The following is a 23,871-nucleotide window of genomic DNA, read 5'->3' as shown; positions in this document are numbered from 1 at the left end:
TTTGCTTTGCTTGATATATGGAAGCAGAAAATGGAAGCAGAAAAATGGAAATTTTTCAGAAAGACACATATTTTTCAAAAATAGATATGATTTAGATTTCTAGACACATAGCTACTAAGTTGGTTAAGGTAGAAATTTTTATCAAGGACTTTTCCCTATAAACCTGGTTTGCAAAAGAAAATCTAATATTTTCAGATGGAGATTAAATGAAGCCTTACTTCAAAACGACTCAATTGTTCAGGATTAAAATAATTTTTGAACTCAATTTGAATAAGGAAATGGACTTGAGAATGGTTTAGGATGCACATAAAGCATTTATCAGAGATCACTTGATACATATAACTGTGAACCTAAGAAAAAGAGACAAGAGAAAAGCAAAGTGTTTTAGAGGAGGTTAAAAGAAAAGAGAACGATTTTTAAATGAATGAGAGTTAAGAATATCTCTCAGCAAATAAGACTCTTACAACAATTATCTATGTTAAGAGAAATCAAAATAAATGCTGAAATATATAAAGCAAAAGACTGTTATATTTGCTAACAAACCAGGTTAGCATGGTTAGCATATAGAGAAGAGAGGAAATAAAATTATATTGAAGCTATGAGACAAAGTCTTGAACAGATAGTTGAACGATTCAACAATCATTTTATAATTATATGAATTTATATAAAGTGTAAGGAGTTCCACTGATAAAAATAGATGAATGTCTTTGAAAGCAAAATGTACCTAAGATTACAGAAGAATAGAGATTATGAATGGTAATAAAATAACAATAAAAGAAGTTGGGGGTCCTAGGAAAAAACAAACTAGAAAGGTTCATAGGTTGTTTATCAGGGTTGTATTTTAAGTGTTTTGAAGATGAAATTTTAAAGTCTCTACAAAATACAATGAACTTCCAAGTAGGGAAGGTGCCAGAGTTACAAGGAAACAGCAGGCCTGGGAAAGAAGCAAACTGAACGGCCAGAGCAAGCCAAAACAAAACAAAATATGCTAGTTTAAAGGTACAGAAAGGAAAAGGCATCATCCCCATCTGTGCTTCCAAGCACCAGCTATGTCACCAACTTCGCATCCCTTTCCTGTTCTACTTGGGAATCTGGGAGGTGAAATTAAATGAGAGCAGGAAAACTGAAGGTGATGCCAGGTAATCTTGCATTCCAAGCAGTGGTGCCTTTGGGACTGGCCTTTGGGGCCCTACTTCACAAGCTCAGCAGGAGAACTCCAAGAGCAGGCTGCCACTTCATTTTTGAAATATTAATTAATGAGGGGGGCCGCGGGGGAACAAGTATCAAATTTTGTTTGTTTGTCCTCAAGTCACAGCTGACTTACAGACCCCAAAGGGTTTTCAAGACAAGAAACATTCAGAGGTAGTTTGCCATTGCCTGCCTCTGTACAACAACCCCAGGATTCCCTGGTGGCCTCCCATCCAAATAGTAATCATGGCTGATCCTGCTTAGCTTCTGAGGTCTGATAAGATTGGGCTGGCCTAACTTATCTCAGTCATGTTAGCATTAAGTTTACAGTCTAAAATTTCTTAAAGGCACCAATGATTTATAAGGGAGGGTGAACTTGAATGATTTCTTTCAGGCTGGGCAGTTTAATGTGGGGACAGAGATGAAATGGGGAAAAGTCTGGTGCAATGCAGACAAAACAAAAGCACAATCTGCCATTTATCAAAACACAAGACCAAAAAAAAGCTCTCAAAGAAATGGCAAGCGAAGTTCTGAGTAAAATGCAGCACATGCACACTGGCAGCTTATAAGGGAGCCCAAGAATTTGGAGTGGGATTTGTATGTGAACCTGCCACACCCAAGCTGCTTTCTGCAGCAATGGCAAGATGCCTCTGATAACAGTCTGCCAAAAAGATGAATGAGGACTGTGTTCTAGTGGTCTGTTATCAGATGTAAATGATCAATGATGCAATTGGATGCACACATCAGTGAATGATTGGGCTGGGCTGGCAGATGCCTTCTTGTGTATGCAGGGGAAGAAAACATGGTTTATGCATCACGGAAGATTTCAAACTATCCTTGGCAGATTCCTTCCCCCAAATTTGCTATCATATAAAATATGTTATGATTTTTTTTAAAATGTGCAGCCTTTGCTTTCCAGGAGGCATAGCAAACACTGGCTGATAAGAGAGTAAATATTTCTTAAGACTTTGATGCATAATAATAAAAATCATATATTTGTTTATTGCAGTATATTAACTGTCAAGGCTGGTATACAACAAGTAAAATAATGTAACACAGTGTAAAGAAAGTGTGCATGGATGTGCAAAATCAGATAAGCATAGCAAAATACCAAAACCAGATCATGTTTAAAAGTCTGGAGAAAAGAAATATTTTAACACTGCATTAAACATTAACAGTACAATTCTGAGGGGGGGGGGATTGTGCCACAGCCCGGGATGGTGGACCCACACCACCTCCAAGGACAGGGATGCTCTCCCAACCCCAATGGAACTGCCCTATGCAGCTCCATGGATTGTGCCTACCTTTTTGCCAGCATAAGTTAGCACAGGCAAATGGGGGTATCTCCGGGCTGAAATGGCTCAGGAAGGACCAGAGCCAGCCACATTCATACAAATGCCCCCTTCAGCGCTGGTGTAAGTGCTGTTGCCCCAGCATAAATGCCCCTTTTGCTGGCATAAGTAGCATTTTCACATGTGTCAAGGTCATGCTGAATCCTAAGGGGTTTTATCACCCCCCCTCAAGATTGCAAAGTCAGTAACTCTACTGTCTTAACAATATGTTTTACTGTGGCAATGCTTCATAGTTCTGTTATTCCTTCTTCATCCCTCATGTAACATAGATAACTATTCCTTCCTACTGTTTTTACAGATGGGGGAGCTAAAGCAAAAGTTGCCTGCCCACAATCATTGAATTCAGTGATGTATTCATTAACAATGTGTAGCCCTCTCTTCAATGCTATACAGGATGCCTCACAATAGAGGTTAAATCAATATAATACAAGAATAATGACTAAAAAGACTGAAGAAAATCAGTAGATTAAAAGCACCCAAAGCAACAATATTGATTTTTTTAAAAAAATCAAAACCTGGCAGCATTATAAATCAATCATTCAGTCCGTAATAATAGTGAGTAGCCAAATGTTAGACTTTAGTGACTTGAGGAAAGAAGAAAAGGGTTCACCAGTTAGCAAATCACAGGCAAAGATAGGCAAGAAGAACCTATTTCATCTGGGGATTCCACATTCACAGCACTGATGTTAAAGATTCCCCTTCTATCCACTGTAGATCTGAAGTCTGAAGCATAAAGAGAAGGACCTCCAAAAATGATTTCAGAGTCCAGGAAAGCATTCCTTCAGATGTTCAGATCTCAACTACCAAGAACCCAAGGAATTGCTTGAGCCATTGCCCTTCTCCCCAGCCTTTATCTTTATGGGTTACGAGGTTTTGTCTTTGGCTCTACTGAAATCTGAAGCTGTTCCATATTTCAGACAAACTTTACAGGACTCTCATTCCCTCTTGCTTGAAGTGTTCTGCAGTCATTAATTCTTGCATGTTCCTCCAGCTTCCCATTGTGTGTGGCTTAGTATTTGCCATGGAAGTAGTTTGCTGTTCTGCCTGTTGAACTCTGCACATAGCCATTTGTCATTGCCGCTCAGAACCGGGAAACTGAGAAAGAAGCATCTTGGTGTTTAAAGTGAATTGAGCTTCACCACTGTAAAACATAAAGTTGATACACTCCTGCCTGTAATTTTAAAAAATGGTTGATGTTCTAATGCACAAGCAGCAGCTGGCAGGTCTGGGTGTAATGGGCTACCTGTTGTTGTGTAGATAAGATTGACTGTGTCTCTAATAACAATGGGTATTGAGCCATTTCTCTCCTGCAGTTTGATATATGTGGAGCAAATCTATTAAGAAAGGAATAAATAAAAAAGTGTTTTCAGTTTCTGAATGTATTGATCTATCAGTTTTAGGAGTTTACAAGCCTTATCAGATGCATCACTGCAATTTTAAGTGCTGAACTGGTACTTCTTTGCAAATGAGCAAACTGAGTGCAGTGTACCAAATTCAAGGTGACTTGGAAGTGGGGTGCTGTACTTTTGGACTGGTGTGTTCTAACACATTGGAAGACTGGCAAGGGCAAGACTTACTGTAATGGGAATCTCCTGAGGCTGGAACATTACTTCCACAATGTCACTTCTGGAAATGGCATCAGTGTTTTATAGGATGCTCTAGGACTTACCCAAAAACAAATTATAGAATTTTGGGTGAATCCTAGAGCATCCCATGATGCATTGATGTTATTTCTAAATTTATTGCTGGAAATAATGTTTTGATATCAGACAATTGCCATTTTGCTCCCTCACTTGCCTCACCTGCAGCAAAATGATGACTCTAAATGGTTGTCATTCCAGTTCTAAAGGTTATTGTAAAAGTTGTATCAGTGCTGTGTGGTATCAGACACTGGTGGTGCCCAATTGAGGCTATGACTGTGGTATAAATTTCTGGTGTGTCCCATCAGACCAACTAGTGCCCCCAGTATGTCACAAAAATGGTCTGGCTGAGAAAGAATAAAGTTCTTTCTCTGTGTACACCACAGTCACAATCTGAATAGGGAAGCTGAGAACCACAACTCACTTATTTTACATAGGATATAGGATGAGGACCCTGGACCCAACCTGTGTACTCTGGGATGTGTAAAGAGGCTACAGATGTGCACTTTAACAAAAACTGATATTATTTGGATTCAGATTTCTGGAAAAGGTCCAATATCAGTGTTCTGGAGTATTTCAGTCTTCACACGTCATTTTAGAATTCTGATTTAGGGGTTTTTTAATTGAGAAATTTGTCCAGTCTATTATTCCCTATAGTGGGACTCTTTCCAAGGAAATGGAGTGGCTGTTCCTCAACCAAATTAGACCAAAATTGTGGATATCCTAGTCTTGTATGTCCACTAACCCCTCACCCCCAGTTTCAACAAAATTGAACCAAGGGTCCTGAACAGGATGGCCCTAGCTTATCTTACTTGTCTCTATTGTTTCCTATGGGGAAACCCATGCTTTCTCCATGGCAAAAACATCAATAATCAAACACACAAGAGCAACCACCTCCTAAGGAAGTGATTTCAGCAAAGAGAGAAAGGGAGGGAGGACCCACCCCAGGAGAAAGCAGTTCAGCAGCAAGATCCTGAATAGGAATCCAATGAGATTTGTTTACTTTGTAATTCCTGAGTGAGTAGCACTTCTCCAGCTCAGACCACTTAGCAACAAAGCAGTCAACTGGAACAAACACAGGAGCTTCTAACAGATTTTCCTCATGCTTTTCTTCTCACAGTTCAAAAATGACTGGATCTCATGCTCCACAACATACCAAGGTTACATTGAACAAACTAGTTGCATACACCTCTCTCAGCATGCAAATTAAATAATTGCATTGTTTTACCCAGCATCTTTAATCTTAAAGCCCTACACATTATTATGGAAATCTAAGAAGTGGCCAGAATGGCCCCAGCCCAGTAGGAAAGGGATGGGAGGAGCAGCCAAGCTGCCCCTCTTTCCCTGTAAATATCACACTCTCTACAGTGAATGAGTTGGCCAGCATGCTTGGTGAAGTTAGCCCTTCATGAGCAAGTCACAAGACATTCTGCTTGGTGAGAGGACTTGATGCCCTCTTGTGGGTGTTTTAAAATAGTTAAACTTTCATCAGCAATTAATTGTTATTGAAAACTAATCAGAAATTTATTTCAAAACAATTTTTTCAGGAACACCCCACAATTTTGTGAAACCACTCCCCCCAAAACATAACACAGAATGATCTTTAAAACAACTGTAGAACAGTTTCAAAATAGAAGCAGAACAATATGAAACAATAATGTTTTAAAGATAGAACTGTAAATGCCACCGAAAGCACAGATCCTTTAAAATTAAAATGCAAAACAGTTGCATTTTAAACAAGCCAAGAGAAGAGTACCCAAATGAACAGCACAAATCATTTAAAACCAGGCAGTTCTAGCAATCTCCCTGACCTATGATCCAATTTGCCTGGGAGAGCTTCCTCTCTTCCTCCTTGCCTCTCTCCTTTTGCCCAGGAAACCTGTGAAATGGGAGGAAACAGATTTAGGATCCTTCAGCGTGATGTAGTGGCTAAGGGTGGCAGACGTGATGTAGTGGCTAAGGGTGGACAACCAATTCCCCACTCCTCCACAAGAGCAGTGGATTCGTATCTAGTGAACTGGATTTGTTTCCCTGCTGTTGCACATGAAGCCTGATGAATGACCTTGGACTAGTCACAGTTCTCTGAAAGCTCTTTCAGCCCAACCTACTTCACCAGGTATCTGTTGTGACCAGAGAAAGGGAAATGAGTTTGTAAGCCCCTTTGAGACTCCTTTCAAGAGAAAAAAAGGGATATAAATCCAAACTCTTCTTCTTCAAATGCTGGCATCAGATATTTCTGAAGATACCTAAATATTTCCATAAATATTCATGACCTGGATACATTGGTATTCCTGAGAATCCCAAATACTGCTCTGAATACCTGAATATATCAGAAAAATGATATTATATTTTTCATTTATATATTCAAGTTCACAATCCTAAAATTCATAATCAAGTTCACAATCCTAAAAGTCATTATTTATGGAATTCATTCATACTGTGAACACTTATTTTCTATTGTAGTGGGGCAAGTACAAGATCTTTTTTCTTTTGCCATTGAAAATCAGGCTTCATCATGAATTTCCTGAGTATAGAAAAAGGGGACACTGGATCCTGTCTGGTTTGCCTGTTTTACCTCATGGTTGCTGCAGCATTTTTGAATGGATTCTACTGCAGCAATGTTTATATTAGGTATGCACCAAGCTGTTGCTACTTTCTTCTAAATACATAATTAAGTCAATTAAAGAAATACGGCACTTAATGGGAGAATCTTTTTGATATAAACATCTCAGCAAATATGCAGCCAGAGGATTAACTGCTTGACTTATGTTACAGTGTATTCCACAAGTTACTTAAGGCAATATAGTCCCAGTAGATTTCTTCCTAGTTAAATTACAGGAATGATTTAATTATTTTTTTAGGGCGTGATCATACACAAATCAGTGGATCAATGTCAAGGAATGGCATGTTTCTTTAGTATCATATGAGTATTGTTAGGAAGTTTTAGGGCACAAACAGAGGACATGATGATCATATAGCTCCATTCATTTGTAAAAGGAAATTTGTACATACACATTCTAATTTGCTAATAACATTATCAGCCTGCCAAGCCTGGTTTTGAATAGGAAAACTGAATAGGAATTGAATAATTAACAGTCCCATCTGCTGCTGCAAAACCCAGAAGTCCATTCTGTGGCAGGGCTGTACTGGTATCCTGATTGGACTCCAGCATGGGTGGGGGGGGGATCAGGTTGGGGCATTCCCTGGGGAATCCAGCATGGGGGGGGGGGAAATCAGGCTGGGATCCAGTGACCCTGGGTCAGAGCCGATGTTAGTTGGCTCTCACTCAGGTTCTAGGGCTGGGAACGTGGTGCCCTGCTCAAGTCCTGTAAACCATATGGAGAGCTTTTCAGTGGTGGGGAGGGGATTTTGCATTTTTGCTCCCAGCTCTGCCAAAAAGCTTTCTTGGAGATGGCAGGGTAGTGTAGCGGCCTCTCATCCCATCACTGGGGACTTTGGATGGGGCTGCTTATCTCTCCACTTTCCCCACATGGCTCTGATCTGAATGGGCACAATCTGCCTTATGCAAACAGAGATCTGTGATCTTCCTCATGCCTGCTCGTGTCCCTGAACACATATTTTCTTGGTCACCATAGACAGAAACCAAACATTTCCAAGGTGGTTCTCTGATCAGACCCCCTTTTTGAAATTGATTTTGTTTTTTCGTCTAGCTAGCCCTTAGCAATGTTCACCCCCAAAATTTATACTGGTTTCAAATCTGCTGAACTATTTGGATTCCCTGGAAAAATATGTATACCAAGGGAATTGGTGTGACTTAAAAAAAATGTAAGTACCTTTAGAAAACACCAATTATCATGGTTATTTGAATGTGACTCTGACATCTAAGCTAGCTTAAATCTGGTGCAAATATGCAGCATAGATATGGCTTTTTTCTCACAGAATTATTCAAATTTGAATTTCAATTTTGTTGCATAATACTGTCTTTCCACACAGATTGGATCCAGTGACCTGTGGTGAGAAGGACTTGGGATCTCTTCCACATCCCCTCCCCCAGCTGTCCTTTCCTAGGGTTGCAGGACTTGTGTGTACTGATGACTGTGCTGCAGGTTGGTGGCTGCACTGAAGAGAAAATTGACTTCTCCCTCTTGTATCATAAGAGCTGCACTGACAAAATTCTGCAAAGCCTCAATAGGAGTGTTATCTCCCATCTTGAATACATATAGTTTCCTAGTTAAAATAATATGTTTTCTAGTTGTACCTCGCCTGAACTTTGGATACTAGCAGCCTCGCGATCTGTCTGGTTGATTCATGTCTTCTGGACCTAAAGAGATAATGCCAAAGGATATTTCAGATAGGCTCTTCTTAATGTCTAGACAGTGTAATTTACGCCAGAGGCAGAAATTAATTTCACTTTCGTACAGCCATTCCTGTTCTTTATTTTGTCTTCAAAGGGTAAGGCTCTTTTTTAAAGAAACAAAAACAAGATTAGATTACATTTCTATTCTGAAAAGCCCAGGTAATCAAGTGAAATAGTCACTGAAAAACAATGCATGTGAATGCCCAGTGGAAGTCAGATACCTTTCCCAAGACTGGATTGTGGATTGCCCATGACGATAAAGTTGCCTATAACTTCCAGTTATGGGAAATATCTATGGAAGTCTTCCAAAATGATAGCATGAGCGGCAGCAATCATTGCTTGTGATGGAGCTCCCATTTTCCACTTTGCTATTATAGCCTTCTGAACAGCCAGATCTCAACACATCCTGTAAATCTTCATGTATTGAGCCCAATAGATGATGTTACATGGTTATGTTTATAAGTCCAGAGCTATGTTGATCCTTTGCAGCCAATCACTCTTCCAGTTGATGGGGAGGTCAGCATTTGGGTAGAAAGGACCCAGTTGGCTCTGCCTGGGTGAGAGGCCATCTTGATTTTCCCATCAACCAAAAGAAGCTCGTTGTAAGGGTCTGTTACTCCAGTCAATAATATAGATTCAAGAACGGTTCAACAGCTTTATTGAACTGTGTCAGGTCCCTTGCTGCAGGAAGCCAGAGCTAAAGGGCCTGGCTTCTGCAGCTACATTTATCTCCAACTTTCCTGCTTCTTTGGATCCCCCCCCACCTTTTCCCATAATAAGGTGAATAGCAGAAGAGCGAGGTGAAGTCAGTATTGTTATGTGTCCCAAGTTTCAAGGACAAGCAATGGACTCAATCTGGCCTAGGGGGTGGGGGTGGGGGGCAGGGATGAGGGAGGCCTACTTCACTATGTTGCAAAGGGCTATGTTGCAAAATGTAGGTGATTAAAACAAAAAGGCCAATTAGCATACACGGATAACAGAAACTGCAGGTGTGACCTTGATGCTAGCCAGCTGATGCCAGGTGAGGCAGGAGCCAGGCCTGACACTCGTTCAGTAGGTACATGAGAGAGGGCCTTTTGGGTGGCAGCCCCACAATTATGCCGAATGTAGCAGTTGTTGATTCCCTTGATGTGTGGAGGGAAGGTGTTCTTACCATATATCAAGGGAATCACTGACCATATAGGGGAACTGATGAAGAAACATAACCTACAAACAATCTACAGACCCACAAAGAAAATAAAAAAATGCTATGTTTGGCAAAGGATAAGAGGGATCCTCCAACTTCTACAGGAGCCTACTGTGTAGCTGTGGACAAGTACATATAGGGACCACCAAGCGCAGCACCCAGACACGAATCAAAGAACATGAAAGGCACTACAGACTAATGCAGCCAGAAAAATCAGCACTAGCAGAACACATGATAAACCAAGCTGGGCACAGAATATTATTTGAAACACAGAAATTCTGGACCACTCTGACAACAGCTATGTCAGACTACACAGAGAAGCCATTGAAATCCATAAACACGTAGATAATTTCAACAGAAAGGAAGAAATCATGAAAATGAACAAAATGTGGCCGCCAGTACTGAAAAACACTTGAATCAAGACAGTAACTAATGAACACTACCCAGACACGGGATGTCTTCAGGCAGTACGCAATCAAAGGGCTAGTGAATTCCACCCAGACAAAGGATGTCTCTAGGCAGTAAGCAAAAGGCCAGGCTACTACTATGCAGATGCCCTCACTAATTGATTATGCTTTCTTCATGGTTACTCACATGCTAAAATGGGTGGATCCCACTCAACACATTCAAATCAAGCTTGCTAATTGCACCCTTTACACTTGTTAAACCAGGCAAATGGTTTTTTCTCCTACCCTGGACATTCCACAGGTATATATACACCACTTGCTTTACTACCATCAGATCCTCTGAAGATGCCAGCCACAGATGCAGGTGAAATGTCAGGAGAAAATGCTACTAGAAAATGGCCAGATAGCTCAGAAACCACACAACACTTCAGTGATTCTGGCCGCGAAAGCCTTTGACAATACCTGGGTCAGACTGTTTCTAATCTACGGAAGACCATGTTATTGTGTTACTCCTTTCTCCAATTTGGAAGAAATGTTAAGGGATCGTTTGGTCTGTGGCCTGAGAGAGGCATCATTGCAAAAGTTGCTGCTGGCAAAGACAGACTTGACTTTCCAAACGGCATACCAAGAAGCCTTGAATTTTGAACTTGCTGCAGCCTCTACTCGGGGCGGCTGCCAGGAGCACACAGAGACTGCAAACAGCTGGCAGTGGACTGTAGACCCTGGCAATGGTGAAATTCAGAGACTGCAGCATGGTGTAATGAAGATAGAGACCACCACAACAGGTGGAGGATGTCAACAGAGAAATGTTTGAGCTGTGGTGGGGCCCCATGAGAGAAAGGTGTAACGGAAGAGGCACAATGTTTCTGTTGTAAACATTAGCATATTGGGAGAGTGTAAGAAAAGGCATCAAGGACCAAGAAGACATTACGTTCCCCGCCCATCTGCTACACACTCCCGTGGATGCACCTTGCCGTCCCCATGCTGGCTTGGCTGGCCAAACTCCCCACTTGAGCAGTGATGGTATTTACGTAGCTGATGTAATTAACCACGCAACCCAGATCCAGCATAAGTTGATGCGACTCGTGAGGGGATCCAGGATGTCCTCAGTGATGGAAGTGGGATTCTGGGTCAGCATTTCCATCAAGCTTCATGGGACACTTATAAGACATTTTGCCCACAGGATGATTTGGACATTAGATCTTGTGACTTACCACTCAATGATTGTCACATATAGAGTACCTGTATATGTAATGCATGAAATATCGTATGTTTGATGGATGTTTGCAATTGTTAATAGTGGAAGGAAGGCGGACAGTTTCCTATTGGGGCTGGACTGGTTCGGGAGGCTAGAAATTCTGCAATTACTGGAATCATGAGGTTAAAGGTTAACATGGGAGGTGCTAGTGGAAGAATTTAAGAGGTTTGCTGAGGGACTGGGGCAGTATAAGGGTCCACCTATATCATTGTATCTTTATCCAGTACCTTAACACGCCTAAAATCACGCGCATTCCATTTGCCGGCGCTTCAAAGTGGATGCAGAATTAGATCAGTTACAAACAGGAAATACTGGAACCAGTGGTAAATGCAAAATGAAACTCCACTGTGACCCCTGAAGGCCAATGGGATGTGCGATTTGTGCTGATTTTATAAGTGCAATAATTAACAAGGCATTGCAGAAAGATCCGCACTCCAGCCAGTTGTCATCGTTGTTAGCAACATTGGCAGGGGAAAGGTTTTTGCAAAATTAGATCTATAGCTGCAGGCATACCAACAGCTGGAAGTGGATGATGCCACTGCAGAAGCCCAGACGACAGTGACTCACAGGGGGCATTCAGAGTAAGGCGGCTGCAATTTGAGGAGTGTATTCTGGGATATTCCAGAGCTTGATGGAAGAAATATTAAGAAACTTGCCGGAGTCATACCGTGATTTGCAGATGTGATGTCTGATAGTGGTGCAACTGAGGAGGAACTGATGACACGGTAATGAAAGTACTGCAGTGCTCTCTCAGATGTAGGCTATGCTGCTGCTGAAAATGTGTGTTTGGAGTAGCGCAAGTAGAGTTTTTGGGCAGATGGAGATGAAGGATAAGGAAACAGCAAATAGTCCAATTGTCCCCGAGGAATCTGGGGCGTTAAGGGGGCAGATGGAGATGCAGGATAAGGAAACAGCAAATGGTCCAATTGTTTTGCAGAACCAGGAACAAACACAGACTCAGGAGCCAGAGCGGGAGCTGAGACGTATCGCAGAAAAGAGAATCCCAAACGACGTTACAGGAGTTAGGGGGAAGGGGTGTAATGTATTGTATTGTTGTGCCAACCGTCGTAAGGCTGCAACATAATCTGCAATGCTTTCAGACCCCTCCTGATCACGTTTGTAAAAAACACTGGCCTGGCTGCCTTTGTTCCAAGGAATGAAATGGTTCCTTAATTCAGGCAATATCGCTACAAGTGTCCTTGCTGATAAGTCTTTGGCGCTTATCAATGCTAAGGCGCAGGTCAACACCCCTTCACCACAGAGGCTCAAAACACAGCCTTTCCTTTCTGGGTCTATGCCATTTGCCAGAAGTATAAAATTCCAATCGGCCCTATAACTGCTACTCAAAGGAAACTCCAAATTAAACTGTTCCAGCTGCCCTTGAAAGGCCATAATTTACTCACATTCCACGCTTCACTAAAAACCTTCCAAGACCTTTCATAATCCCATCCTCGTCGCCAATATGTCATGTCTCAAGAAACAGGAGTCGGAGGAACAAAACATAGTACTTTATTCCATAGCTGCTACTCACACATAGCCTAAAATCACTCTGCAGCTGTGCTCAATATAACACACTTACTGATTACCAATTACAGTGCAACAGCTGCAGACTCTTAAAACAATACAATACATTACACTTATCCCTCTCCAAGGCTATTTTATTCTGGAGCTTAAACCCCATCCCCACCCGCAGTTTGGCATGTTTATCAGAGAGAGTAGTCCAGCTCTATTTGTGGTAGGGCTGCTGACTCTGGTTTGGGTAATTCTAGAGATTTTGGGGTAAAGCCTGAGGAGGGTGAGGTTTGGAGAAGGGAGGGATCTCAGTGAGGTATGATTCCATAGAACCTCTCCTCCAAAGTTACCACTTTCTGCAGCAGAGCAATCTCTGTCTTCTGGAGATCAGTTGTAATTCCAGGAGATCCTCAGGCCCCGCTTGGAGGTTGGTAACTCTGATTTCTGGTCTGCAGAAACATCTTCTGTGATCTTTTTGGTCAAGTCCAGCAACCACTCATGAGAAAAATGAGGTAACCTATAGTGCTCTAATTAACTACCTGGCTACTTGTTATAGATTCTATTTAATGTTGCATATTTTATTTTACTCTTCAATTATAATTTTTGATATACTTGTTGATGTTTTTGTAATGGTTTCGTCGTGGCCTACGACTACTAACAAATAAATTCATTAATGCGCTTGGCTACTATTTAAGGGGTTACAATTTTCTTTTCTTAGGAATATTTTTTTCATGATGCTAAATGATCAGTTGTAGAGACCAAGCACTTCAGAGAGACCGAGCACTACAGATTCGTTGATAACTATTATTTGCACATATATAGTAACACACTAGGGCACTTTAAAATTACATGAAAATGAAAATAAGATGAAATCTAATCTGGTATTTCAAGTATAGCAATTTTCTTGTTTTAAAAAGGAAGCCTCAGGGATGTTTCTTCGTAGTCCTGTTTTCATTCCATGAGTTCAAGACAGTTCTCCTAAGGATGGTTCCTTGTAGGTACATAAGGGATGCTCAAACAACCACTGATTTGGCTCACATTCTGTTTACTGGTTGTGAGTAGGTCCAATTTTTCAAGAATTTTTTGGCTGTTTATGAGCAGGATAATGCATTAGGTTACTTTTGCTTATGAAAATAGTACAGTACAATTCAGAAAGCAGCATCTCACATGTTTGTTGCAACACAGCCCAGTGCGAATCCTAGTTTTCCTTCATCTCCACAGAAAAATCAAAGTGACAAGATGAACAGAGCTGAGGCTCAGCTCATGAGTGATGTTTGCTCACTGAACTTTTCCACCATGAGGTTCACAGTACTCACAATGTGGAAAAAAAGAAGAGGCATGCAGGGGCCTTGTGTTGGGGTCCCCACCAGCACCCAAAAGCAGTGGTGTATCTGCCCAGGGCAAGGGGTAACCCCGGTCCCCAGGTGCAACTAATCTGGTCACGTGGGGGCGCAAAATCAGCCCCCCACATGACCAGATGCCTTCGCGAAGATGACAAGGCAGCAGGAAGTCCTGCTGCCTCATCATCTTTGGGGTCCCTTGGCCCCCCAGGTACAATGTGGGCAGGGCTGAGAAGACAACGAGGCAGCCTGCCCCCCTCCCAGCCGGCCCTAGGGAGAGCAGGAGCCCTCCTTCAGGGTCCCGCTGGGGGGATGGGATGGGGCACGTCCCCTCTCATCCCCCTCTCGCCCCCCTCCGGACCCTCCGCAGCCTGGAGGCATGCTTTTAAAAGCACAGAGGCAGGGGTGGGGCTCGGTTGCATGGGCCCAACCCCAAGCCTCCAAGCTTTTAAAAGCATGTCTCTGAAGGCTGGCAGTGGCTTCTGCTTTCTCCAGGCTCTGGGGAGGGCAGAAGCCAGACTGTGAGGTGGGGGGGGGGCTGTGGGGGACTCAGAGGTGGGATAGCAATGTATGCAGCTGCAGTAATGAATGAGGCCCTTTTCCTGAAGGATTGCCCAAGCCTCCAAGCTTTTAAAAGCATGTCTCTGAAGGCTGGCAGTGGCTTCTGCTTTCTCCAGGCTCTGGGGAGGGCAGAAGCCAGACTGTGAGGTGGGGGGGCTGTGGGGGACTCAGAGGTGGGATAGCAATGTATGCAGCTGCAGTAATGAATGAGGCCCTTTTCCTGAAGGATTGCTCAGAAATGTTGCATCACCAGTGGTGGGAAATGTTGATTGATTAATACCAGTTTTTACATTCTGATAAGGAACCTGCTTCCATTGCAGATAATGAATGACTCCCTGGGGAGCTTGATATGTGCAGACATGATCATGCTGTCAAGATGCCCAGAGTTAAGCTGTCAGATTGTTCTGTGGTCATTTAGGTTTCTTTGTACTACTATTGCTGTGCTCAGTGGCCAAAGTGGTGATGCTGCGGATTGACAGGCAGCTTCTGTACTGACAATAATTGTCTATTGATTTAACATTTTATTGTTGCATCGCCTTTTGCAATTGAGATGCCTCATAAAAAAATGAAGTCATTGTGAGCAGCAATGAATCAGACTGGTAAGCATCTACCAGTTTACTCAGTGCACAAGCAATTGTGCCTTGGCATTAAATATTCTGGGTTACAAAGCCTCTAACTTTCCAGGTCATCAGTGAGTACATAGCAATTCAATTTTCTGTGTGCATTTTCCAGGGATTTGTGGGTATAGTAGTTATAGTGAACCAAACCTTTATTCAAGGCAATTATATAGCACATCAGGGAGCAGTGGGTAAACCTGAGGCAAGCTGGTAATGTGAGAAATTCTGCTTTGAAAATTGACTGTATCTTAAGTCATCATGCACAGAATTTGGATGCTATATTTAACATGGAGTGTTGTGAATTAATATCATATTGATTTATTTACCATGCACTGAATTATGTACTTGACCAATCTTCTCAATGAATAGTTTGCTGCTGGCTGTGAATAGGCCCTGAATCCACTTTTGGCAAGAGACTAAAGAATAGGAATAACAAGCAAAGTAGATACATTTCCCGAAACTCTGGATAAATTATGTCCCCATTTCAATCTGGAACCAGTATACTAGTTTCCTTTCAAGGACCCTAAAAGACCAATAAATTACCTTACTTTTTTAACCATTAAGTTGCAGCTGACTTTTGGGGACTCCTTAGGGTTTTCAAAGCAAGCCTCATTCAGGTGGATTCCGCATGGGCCTAGGGAGCAGCGGGACACTGGCCTAAAAGACACCCTTGGGTGTGGGTGGCCCAGGAGCTGCTGCAGCATGTGGCTGCGCTTCTGCACGAGGCACGCCACTTTGTTAAAAAACTTACCTCTGTGTCCCTGCGTAGCTCCATCAGGAAGAGGGAACATGCCCCTGTGGCCCAAACAACAGCCCAGGGGTCAGAGGGCAGGGGGTGTGTCCCCTCATCCTGACGGAGCTATGTAGGGACAGGGAGGTAAGGTTTTTTTAAAGTGGGGTGCCGGAAAATAGTGGTGTCCACCCAGTGCTGTTCTTAATGAGCGAGGCAACAAAACACCATTGGGGGGGTGGGAAGAGCAGCCGTTGGAAGTCCCTGCCCCCAAACAGTGTTTTTACTGGGCCAACACTTGTGAATTCAGCCTTTGCAGAAACTGCCTCAGAGGTGGTTTTCTATCACCTGCCTCTGTGTAGCAACCCTAGCCTTCCTTGGCGGTCTCCCATCCAAACACTAACCAGATCTGACAAGATCTGGCTAGCCTGGGCTATCCAGGTCAGGGCTACCTTACATAATATACAGTATAAAAATGGTTTGTCGTGACCATTGGGGCTTGGGACTTGACTTTGCAGTGTTAAAAGTGAATCAGCTTGTTTGAAGAACTGGACTGTCTCTTCTGGGAGGACTGAACTGAGTTAATGACTCAGTGCTAATATCCTCCAGAAGCACATTTATCATACCCTGTTGGCCTTGCTGTGGCAGGGGCACCTAAAACAACACAATGTTCTGTTTTGATTAAACTCTGTTGAGGCTTAAATTAGTTTATGTGTTCATTAGTCTGTAGCTACCTTTTCCCCCAAGTATAATCCTCAACATAATAATACCCGTTTAAGCCCATTGACTCAAAATGGACTTGGGAGCATGTAACTCCACTTAAGATTGCCATGTCAATCACTGTCTAGAATGGCCAAAAATAAATGTCAGAAGCAAAGAATATGGATAGAGCAGTCTTGGCTTTCAATAGCTTATATTGTGTTTAGTGGATTGAGAAATGAGCAATAACTGAGCAGACTTGCAAAACTCTCCCTCTGCTCCAGGCATGTGGAGGGACTTCTATAGTCCTCATCCCATACATGGTCCCTTTATGTGCAGCTGTATAAAAAATGGCTGGTATTCAAATCCTAACAGTACAATGTTGCCCTTAAGGACTGCTTAGCAATGTGGATAAAACCTGCCCCCTATTTCTGTGTGGTCCATTCTTCATTAATACAATCTGTCAAAGATATGCAATGCTGTCCATCCTCATCACAATGACAGGCCTTCATTAGGGTGACTATAAAGCCTACACTGGCTTGAATACAATAAATTTGATTTAGATACAGCTGTCTTCCACTTGCTATGTCTAGCAACAATATCCACAGATAGCATAAATAGTGCACAATGGGCACAATTATGGTGTTTAATGTCATGTAAAACACCAAATTGGTATAGTAAGCACTTCACCATTTCCTCTTTCTAGGTGAACCAACTATATCATCTGTACCTGTGTCAGGCTGACTGAACATCCCCAGTAACTCAAATGACCCAATGAAGTCCAGCTGGACTATTCAAGAGCCTGGGCTGTTCTTTTGCCCTCTCAAATGATGTATGTGTCAGGAACAGTGAAGACTAGAAGAATTAGGAACCTTTGATTTGCGTACCACTGACCCTTGTGCAAGTCCCTTGGGACTGCAAAGGAAAGCATAGTTGTCCCCAACAAAGCAGTCCATTGGTTCTCTGGCCTGGCTGCAAATGCTTCTAGATGTGGCCAGCCAAGGCAGTGGCCAAATTCTGCCTTTGGTTAGGTACTTTCTGAGAACTGGCACTTCTCAGCATTTCTACTGATTTCAGTCTGGCCTGTGTTCTCTTTCCGTGATATCTGGCTAGTGAGTCTCTTGCAAATTCAAATATTACATTTGTTTCTGAGTTCCATTCTGCTGAGACTTGTAGCTTCAGAACCTGGTGCCACTGGCTGTCCATTGTGCAGCACTGGTAATATTTTACCATGTAAGAGGCAATAGGAAGGAGTCATGAAGGTGGAGAAAAGATTCTAAATAATCTTCATGTATTTCAGCTCATAGCATACACTGCTATATTTCATTAATAGTGCCACCCTAAGTCCACCTAAGTCATTGTGCTGTAGCTCCAATGACTCAAATTATGCTTTTTTCGGTCTTAAACCAGTGCTTGGATACAATGGTCAAGGTGGGGATGGGCAGATGACAATATAAAACTTAATGCAGACTTTCCTGATGTTGTTTGGTAAAGCTAATGCTTTCAAGCTTGTTGTTTTGGGGTTCTTCTGGCTTGTGTCCTGTTTTTTGAGAAATCAGATAGGGTAACAGAAAAGAATGCCTTCTGTCAGTTACATCTCATTTGAAAGCTATTCTCCCTTCTAAACTTAGCCAAACTTAGTGCCAATCCACGCCACTTTCACCTCTCAGACTACTAACAACCACAACACACCCTTGAAGGCCTTACTTCATCTTGTTTGAATACTTCATCTTGTTTGAAATGTGGCAAACTGCCTAATGACAGTTATCAAGGAGTATAAGCGCAAATCTCCAGTGGTATGAACCCATGTGCCAGTTTATACCATTACAGAAATGCTTTTTCACTGGCTATGTCCCATTGACTCAAAAGGCATCTATATAAAATTATCTTTTTTTGGTTGCTGCCTCTTCTGCTCAGTGCAACCATTTGTGACATTCAGGAGGGTTTGCATAACAGATTTGGTTTTAAGGGCTTTTTATAATCGCTGATGGTGGCTGTTGAGGTGATAACTTCTGTGAAAGTTATGTAATGGCAACTGGTAACTTTATACTATTTGTTTTACTGCTGTTGTCATAAGCCTTCTTGGGTTAATATTGAAAACTCATTCTAAATTGTAATTCTGATTAGGGCTCTACACTGTGTTTTATTCCAGGCAATTAAATATGCAGAGACACCTCTCCTCCACCTTTCCCTGCTTCCCTGAAAGTGTGCTAATGTGGCTCACAACAAAAACATATCACTCTGCATCCAGACTAAAGTGGCCATTTCCACCAATTCCCCCTTCCTCCTACAGAGCCTCTCCTTATGTCAAGATCTACATTTAGTTTATCTACTGTTCCCACCAGTTTGTAAAGCTATCTCACCTGATTTGACCCAAATGCTTTTGCTCACATTTATTGATTTCATGTGTCTGCTACTATGGAATCTGGCCTTCTGGAAAGTTTTTGATGGAGGCTATTTTGCAGGTTATGTCATTTAAACAAACTTTTTGCAATAGGAGGGGTAGAACAATAGAACAAAGCCACTCTGAAAGCTCATAGGGTTAGTTGACAGGGTATTAATTTTTAGAAGTAGATGAAAAAATGACATGTTACCAGCATTCATTTTTGTGTTTGTGAAATGTTAAACACTATGTATAACAAATAGCATGTCTGTTGAGGTGTGCACTATGTGGCGGCTAAAGGTACTTTCACAGTACAGTTCTAAGTAGAGTTACAGCTTCTGAGACAATTGAATTCAATGGGCTTAGTAGAATGTAACTCTGCTCAGGACTGCCCTATGTACAATGTAGAAAAGCTGTCTACCAAGTAAGGAATGTTAAAGAGGTTCCACCAACCCCACATCCTATCTTTGGCTGCAGCAGTTACTGTCTCACCTTGCTGTATGGGTATTAGAAGAAAACAAAAACCCCTAGCTGAAAACAGGTGGAAGGCTTGTGCAAACCATTTGCACAAAAACAGTCCATGTGTCTGTTTGTGTGTGCCTGCACGTTAACGCTGTATGCCCAGATGTAGACTGAAGGCTGGCTGGCTGGCTAGCTGCATCACTCTGTAAGCAGTATACAGAGCTGAGCAGATTTGTAGACTTTTTGTGCATGTGGACCTCTGAGACGATTTCAGTGTAGCTGCAGTCACCTCATGCATAGTCAAGCAAGAGAATCTCCAAACTCCATAGAAACACGCAGCCCCCATCTCTGCTGCTAATTGTATGTGTGGAACGGACTGAGGAACGTGCAGGGCAGCTGGGCTCAGGAACAGAAGCCTGCTTGGTAAGCAAATGCTCACAAAGTTGCTTTCTTCGTTTCTCTTTCCTTTGAATGGTGATAAGAATCTTCTTCTTTGCTTTGCCGACACTGCTTCAGGTTTATGCGGTTTTGGGATAGAGAAGTGGATTTTCTTTGAGCTATTTGGTGCTGAGAGAGCCAGCATGTGCTTGGATGTACTTTGAACCAGAGAAAAGGCTTTCTCCTTTGTTTTGCAGAATACAACTGGCAGGGTGCTTTCTTTTCTCCCTCTTGCAGATGTTGCATCTTTTTGCAGATGTTTGTTCCTAGAATTTTTTTGTGTTACTAAACTCCTGTCACAGCAGCCTATGCAATTCTTGCTGTAGATAAATTTATGTGCACATGTCAGCCTGTTAATCTTATTTTAATACTATTTCTCATTTAACTTTCTGTCAGTCCGGGTTTTCTTTAATATCTCCTTTTCTATTTTTCACACTGTTCTCATTTCCATGTGTAATTCCATATTTCTCTGTTTGCCTTCTCTTTAAGAGCAGGCTGCTTTCATTGCCTGGGATAATATTTTTTCCTGCAACTCTATGCCAGACACTGAGATCAGTGTCATTTTCTATTTAGGAATCGTGGAAGCCCTCAGCTTGCCTCTATAGAGTGATCTAATCATTTTGTTTTGTTGAACTCAGGGATATAATCACTAACAATCATAACAATCATCAGGGTTGCGGAAAGGTAGGGCTGTTCTCTGTGTCATGCCTGACTGTTTAATTATACTTGAATGCTGCAAAATCATATCCTATTGGGAATGAGAATGGTGTGTATTTGCGTGGAGGGTGGTAGTGGTTTGGAACTACTGTGAAAAGATTTCACATGGGCTGAACAGAACTCTCCTGGGAGCACTAAGCACATCGGAAGCTGGGGATGCTAATTGGTGCTACCTTGAAATTGAGTTCCATTTGTTATGCTCCAGTGTGTTAGTGTTTGACAACATAACAGAAAACTGAGCAGCTAGCACTGCAGGCTGAGTGCCAGGAGCACAGCTCTTAGTAGAACTGGTCTCCAGAAAGATGCTTTGGACAGAATCCAGGGTGTTTGTTCCTCTGGGTGAAATGTAAAAATTCCACTTTGTCCTAAGTGCTTCAGAATCTGCCCATCTAAAACCATGTTCCCCCATTCTTTGAAAACTTGGAAGGAGAAGCAAATCTACTTTTTAAGCTGAATCAATAAGCCAGTCCATCAAATGCTTTCTTAAATTGAATCCTCTCCCCCTCCTGCCATCATCCCCACTGAATGGGGCAGCTCTTCTGACAAATGCATGATCCCAGATTGCCTGACCTGAGCAGTGGACCTGATCATGATGGCTGGTTGCTTTAAAGGCATTTTATGGCACATGGCATTGTTTGACATGGGTCATCAGGAGTGGGAGAAAGAGGCTTGACACATTCCTGTGAAATCTCTAGGATCAGAAACTCATGCTTCCCTGTGAAAATGGTTGCTGTGCATTACATTTTGAGGGCAAGACCTCTTCCTTGTTTTACAAGTTGATGGAGACAACAGCAGTAATATAATAGCACAGGAACAGAGACTCCTTGGTCATCTAGCTGAGCATAAGTGTCAGCTCTAGTTTCACTTTGCAGACAAAGAGTTTGCCAGAACACACCAAACTGGTTCTTCATACAAAGAGGTGAGGAACTACAGGGAATTAAGGAATGTACTGTCCATGCAGAAACCTGAAGGCCAGAGGGGGAAAGACTCTTTTTCAAAGAACTGCAAAAAGCTAAGTTTAAATAATTCCAAAACAGATCAATAGGCTGCACAGACTCTGTGGAGGACAATGCTCCTGTTTCCACTTTAGTAGTTGTGTAAATTGAGACCCCATGTTTGCCTAAAGGTGCTTAGGATCTTTATGATTCCAGCATTTGACAGGGTAGGCAAGAGGTCAGTTCAATCCCAAAGCATCACCTGTATGCCTTATTCTTAGAAACAAACACACTGTTCATAAATTACCATTTATGAATCATTGCATTACCATTCAGTTCAAATATCTTTTTAGTGTGTAATTTATTTTGGGAAAAGATACATAAATCCGACAACAACATGGCAACTCCATGAAGTATAATAGATGGACCCATTAGCCCAGTAGTGCCTTATTTGGGCCACCAATTCTTTGTAAAATCTTTATTTTCTCTCTTACTTGATACTGGAGTGTAACCATGACTTTTGCTTCCAAGAGAAAACACATTCAGGAGGCAGTTACATTAATATTCTAGATACCAGACCTTAAGAACAAGGGGGACTGAGAGAAAAAATGGTGTCTGGTCTAACTACATGGTCTGGAGAAAAAGAAGGGCATTTGTTGATCAAATGTCTTCCTCAAACTGCTTTGAATCACCACAAACTGCTTCTAGGCCTTCCCTTCCTTTGTTTAGGATTCTTCACAAACTGTTATCAGAGCCAGACTGGTTCTTCCCCCGACCCCTTAAGTCTGTCCAAGAGCCATTTCTGTTTATACCCCTGTGGGTCCTCTTCCTCTGATGCCTGGCCTATCTGTTTCATGTTCACACTAGGAAGGCAGAGCATAATCAATTAATCATTTTAATCACCCACTTAAGTGGGTGCACCATGTTAATCAGATTTATTTTTAAAAATGTGTATTGCTAGACTTTCCTTTCCTTTCATTAACATCAGCAGATACAACAAAGGATTTTTCAACCAGAATCTGCAGATTAGGGGAAAAAACCTGAACAGGCATCACTATATTCTTGCTTTTTGGTGGTTCAGAGAATTACAAAATGATAGTGAGGACAAAATTCTCCTTAAGAAAGAAAGAAAGAAAGAAAGAAAGAAAGAAAGAAAGAAAGAAAGAAAGAAAGAAAGAAAGAAAGAAAGAAAGAAAGAGAGAGAGAGAGAGAGGGAGAGAGAGAAAGAAAGAAAGAAAGAAAGAAAGAAAGAGAGAGAGAGAGAGAGAGAGGGGGAGAGAGAGAAAGAAAGAAAGAAAGAAAGAAAGAAAGAAAGAAAGAAAGAAAGAAAGAAAGAAAGAAAGAAAGAAAGAAAGAAAGAAAGAAAGAAAGAAAGAAAATATAATAATTGCAAGACCAGAAAATAAGTACCGGTAGACTGAAAGCTTGTTAAAGAAGATGGAATAAATGGGTAGGTCTCGCACTGGAGGGAAATCAGTAGGGGGTGTCCTAAGTATTTTATTGGAAACAGTGATAGGTGATCTTCTCCTAAATGAACAGGAGATGGGTGTGAGAGGAAGGCAGCAAGTAATAATTTAGCTAAATGCAAAATGCTTTCTTTTAAAACAAACATTTCCAAAAATTAAATCCCTTTCCTTCCTGTAGCCTTGAAAATTAATTTTCAAATTTACTCCCTCTGAGGAAATATTATACAATCATTCAGTCACCAAGTTAAAAGAATAACGAGCTGGCAGAACAGCAGGTGAGAAAAAAAAAATACAGTTGGACCCCAAACAAGCATCATTATTGACATGTTGTTGTTTTTACAAGTTCATCTGAGGGTCAAACATGTTTGGCGGCTGTGATTCTTCTTCAAAGAATCCACTTGAACCATCAAAGTTTGCCAGGGAAATACAAAGTCCTTTTACTTCCCTAGTGGAAAAAGCAAGAAGAGAAGGAAAGTAGTTCCTTCATCAAAAGAAAAGGAAAGGAACTCTACCAGACAGACAAGGAGGGCAAGGATCCTTTCCTCCCACTATACTGCACAGCTTGACCCACACTGGGCTCTGGGATACCCAGGAAGATGGTGGATAAACAAACAAATAAGTCTGTGAAATGCTGTTTTGGAACTGTGCTCAACTTGCTGTGA

The 23,871-nt window shown here is 41.9% G+C and overlaps 1 protein-coding gene across 3 annotated transcripts in view; it reads left to right on the top strand.

The window, feature by feature from the left end:
* The window catches only part of SYT6 (synaptotagmin 6), a 166,068-nt gene that overhangs the window by 5,346 nt on the left and 136,851 nt on the right, over positions 1–23,871 (top strand). For 2 of the 3 annotated variants that reach the window (XM_048498132.1, XM_048498133.1), the window contains exon 1: positions 19,803–20,076. The exons of the other annotated variant lie outside the window; for it this stretch is intronic. The gene's annotated coding sequence lies outside the window, so the exon portion shown is untranslated. Of the gene's footprint in view, positions 1–19,802; positions 20,077–23,871 lie in introns of those variants that run through there. 3 annotated transcript variants of the gene reach the window in all.

This window comes from Sphaerodactylus townsendi, linkage group LG05 (genome assembly GCF_021028975.2).
Source record: "Sphaerodactylus townsendi isolate TG3544 linkage group LG05, MPM_Stown_v2.3, whole genome shotgun sequence".
NCBI lineage: Eukaryota > Metazoa > Chordata > Lepidosauria > Squamata > Sphaerodactylidae > Sphaerodactylus > Sphaerodactylus townsendi.
The sequence above is the reverse complement of the archived record's forward strand: the minus strand, read 5'-3'. Positions and strand labels throughout refer to the sequence as shown.